General features: G+C 37.5%; 1 pseudogene; it reads right to left on the bottom strand.

Moving 5' to 3' along the window:
* Positions 1-3,169: 3,169 nt before the first annotated feature.
* LOC136236038 (ethylene-responsive transcription factor ERF039-like) lies at positions 3,170-3,865 on the bottom strand (annotated as a pseudogene).
* Between the last annotated feature and the right edge of the window lie 235 nt (positions 3,866-4,100).

The following is a 4,100-nucleotide window of genomic DNA, read 5'->3' as shown; positions in this document are numbered from 1 at the left end:
CTCTGTTTTGTTTTCCAGCCAGACAGTTAGCACATTTATTTAAATTAACATGATCCAATCCAGTCAGCATATTTTTCTTGGCCAATTTTGTCATGCCTTTCTCAGGCATGTGTGCGAGGCGTCTATGCCACAATTCAATTGCGTTTTCATTCTCCACTGCGTTGATCACTTCCTGAGAGAGCTTTTTCTGTATAAGATACAACCTTGAATACTTTCTGCCTCTTGCAATCACCATCGAACCTTTGGTGAGCTTCCATTGGCCATTGCGGAAGGTATTACAGAAGCCTTCTTCATCAAGCTTGTCTACAGAGATCAGATTCAGGCGCATATCTGGAATATGCCTGACATCTTTCAATACTAACTTCATGCCATTCTCAGCTTCTAGGTGAACGTCACCTTTTCCCACAACTTTAGAGATGTTGTCATTTCCCATCCTTACAACACCGAAATCTCCTGGTGTGTAAGATGAGAAAAATTCCCTTCGAGGCGTGGCATGAATCGTAGCACCACTATCAATCACCCAACTAGTCTCCTGGGTTACAAGATTGATAATATCAGCATCGTAGACAATATTGAACTCGGCAGCAACGTTTGCTCGTTCGTCGTCGGTACTGTCATCTCTCTTCTCTTCCTTGCCTTTGCTTTTCTCTTGCTTGAGCTTCCTGCAGAATCTTCTGATGTGGCCTTTTTTCTTGCAGTGATGGCACTCAACATTGGCATACTTGTTGGATTTTCCCCTGCTCTTTCCTCTGTCTTTGGATCCTCTAGCTTCGCTCCTTCCTTTGGAATTTACAACCAGAACATCTGATTGTGGTGTAGAGGCTCCTTGCATCCTGCGCCGCATCTCTTCATTTAAAATTCCACTTTTGACAAACTCCATGGAAATTTTGCCATCTGGTGCTGAGTTTGAAAGTGAAATTCTTAGAGTCTCCCATGACTCCGGTAAGGAGGCCAGCGTTAGTAAAGCAGTGAGCTCATTTTCAATTTTAAGCCCCATGCTAGAAAGTTGATCCACAATCCCTTGGAACTCGTTCAAGTGATCTGCGAGAGAAGTACCGTCTCGATATTTTAGTTGAATCAACTTGGTCAAATAAAATAATTTGTTGTTGCCGGTCTTTGAGGCGTACAAATCCTCGAGCTTATTCCACAACGTCCGTGCATGAGTTTCACCAGCAATGTGATTATACACATTATCGTCAACAAACTGTCGGATAAATCCGCAGACTTGCTCATGCTCGAAACCCCAGTCTCCATCCGACTTGCCGTCGGGCTTGTCTATCCCGAACACCGGAAGATGCATCTTCGTCACATATAGGAGATCCTTCATTTTGCTTCTCCATATGTGGTAGTTCGAACCATTTAGACTGACCATTTTGCTTGTCAATTTTGCCTCCATGTTAACTAGGCTCTGATACCAGTTGTTGGGAATAAACGCGAAAATTTATTCCGTAAAAATATTGACGAGCAAAATAATCAATAAAAATGACACCGATAATTTAACAGACTACGTCCACGAACAAGCTTGAGAGTAAATTCTTCCACTATAAAATAGTAGGCGTACAAAGAGGGCGTTCTCTAGAAACTTTCTAGAGTTACAATGAGATAAAACCAAAATAGTAGCACTCAGGTGTTTCCCGAAAAACCCGAAAATAATTATCTTTACTATTTTGTCTCTCCCCGAATTAATTAAACTACCCTCAATATACTAACTCTCACTTAAGCTCTCAACTTCGGCAAACTCTCAATTTTTGAGAACTCACACCTTTGCTCACCCTCACTCTCTGGATGCTCCCTCAATATCCAAAGTATGGAACTCACCCCATTTTATAATGGTAACCCTTGGCATTTTATACCACCAACAACAGCATTCAATTTGAATGCTGTCGTTTGACAAATGAGGGTGGCGCCGAATTCGGTGCCACCCCAATTAATGATTTATATTCTTTTTTTTTTAATATTTACAAATTACATAAAAGAGTTCCTAATTAATACAAATTACATAAATGATCCCTCATTTAATTGGGACTTCAAACTAACAGTCATATGCCCAACGGGCTAAGAAAATGGTCTGAGGAAAAATCGATCATTTTACTGTTCATCGAGACGTTGAGGGACAAGTCGGTGGACATCGGGTCAATCACATGTGCCATCGTGCACAAATCAATTGGACAACGGGCCCGTACTTGCCAGGAGCTAATTGGGCCAATAGAGAGTCTCCCCATAAATCATATGGTGGAAATTTTACGTTTTTTATTAATTTCACAGTTTATGGACTAAAGTAATATTTAAGTTTATTTTATACAACTGCAATTTAAATTTTAGATATGTGTGTTTGTCAATAAGTAAATCTAATTTAAAAAATAAACTAAAAATGTTTTTGGTTGCATCAGAACTTAATAATGTAATTTGAAGTACTTTATTTTTGTAAAAAAAAAAAACATATCACATACCTCTATTTAAGAACTTTTAAACCACAGACCTATGTTTGCAAACACGACAAACCACAAATATTTTTTTTACTTTATCCAAAAAAAATTTCTCTTTTGCAGTGAGATTTAATAATTTGTTTTTATATACAGATAACTATTTAATTGGATAAGTGTAACTAAGTAGGTAATCAATTACTCATTAGTATAGTTAGATAATATATAAATACAAATATAAATAAGGGAAAAGTACAAAAATAAACTTTGTGGTTACACCCATTTTCGAACAATACTCATGTGGTTTAAAAGTTTGCAAAGTGGTACCATGTACTTCATTCCGTTAGCAAACACATACCAAATTGACTAACGTCGTTAAAAGTTAAAAGGAAAAGAGTTAGTTTGGTGCTTATATTTATTTATTTTATAAATTAACTCCCGTTATTATCTAATTATTACAAAAAAAACCCAAAATAAAAAATAAAAATCAATTATACCATCTTCTTCGTCTCTATAATTTCTTATTTTTTCTTTTTCTTTCTCTCTCTTATCTCTTAATTTTTCTCTCTCTAAAATCAATTGAACCACCAAACAAACCCTCCATTATTCCACGTCATTATCCCTCTAACAAACACCCTCTAATAAATATATAAATTGTATTGCTTAAAAAAAAAATTCACTCAGAATTTGGTAACTAAATTTTAATGAATTTTTTCTAAGTTATTTACCTGGTATAAAAAAATAAATTAAAAATCTAAATAATAATACTCCCATACAAACGGCTCTTCAAGCCGGAACCGTATCCGTCGCACAGAGCTGCCATGCGGAGGAGAATAATGAAGAAACCCATTGTTATGATGAACAACGACATCGATGAATAACAGATCCGACAAGTCAAACAATGTGTCATCGGAATCAGGAGAGCTACTATTCTGAAAATCTCCTTGGCTACTCAGCTCGGCTTCTTCAGGCAAGAAAGATGCGGTTGCATCCTTAGCAGTGGTGGCCTGAATGTCTTTAGCAGAATTGGTGGCCGGGCGTGGAAGTTCATGAGCTAATTGTGGGAAATTAAGGAAAGCAGAGTTACCTTTAATGGCTAAAGCAGCTACATCGTGAGCTCGAGTTGCCATTTAGCTGTCGGATAAGTTCCAAGCCATATTCTCGATTTCTTCCTCGGTTCTTTGATTTCCGACACCCATTTTCCCCAAGTTTTCATTCTAACAACTCTGTACGTCGGATGTTTGGTTTCTTCGGTAATTTTCTTTTGCCTTTTATTATTATCTTCATTGCCATTTTCTAATTCTGGTGATTTTCTGGAGGATTTCGACGGTGGTTTTGAGGAGGAAAGTGTAGTTGCGGCGGCGGAGGTCGACGGAGGAAGTGGTGGTGGCGGCGGAAGAGGAGGAGGAAGAATCAATTTCGAGGCTGATATGTTTAGCCATGAGAGGAAGGCTTGGCTCAGAAGCTAAAAAAAATGGAGAGTTTGAGGGGGAAGGTATAATTGATTTTTATTTTTTATTTTTAGGTTTGTTTGTAATAATTAGATAATAAAGGGGGTTAATTTATAAAATAAATAAATATAAGGACCAAGATAACTCTTTTTCCCTTGACTTTTAACACCGTTAGTCAATTTGGTGTGTGTTTGCTAACGGAATGAAGTACATGGTACCACTTTGC

Source organism: Euphorbia lathyris, chromosome 7 (assembly GCF_963576675.1).
Source record: "Euphorbia lathyris chromosome 7, ddEupLath1.1, whole genome shotgun sequence".
In the NCBI taxonomy this organism is placed as follows: domain Eukaryota; kingdom Viridiplantae; phylum Streptophyta; class Magnoliopsida; order Malpighiales; family Euphorbiaceae; genus Euphorbia; species Euphorbia lathyris.
Note: the sequence above shows the minus strand (reverse complement) of the source record. Positions and strands in the feature narration are given on the sequence as shown.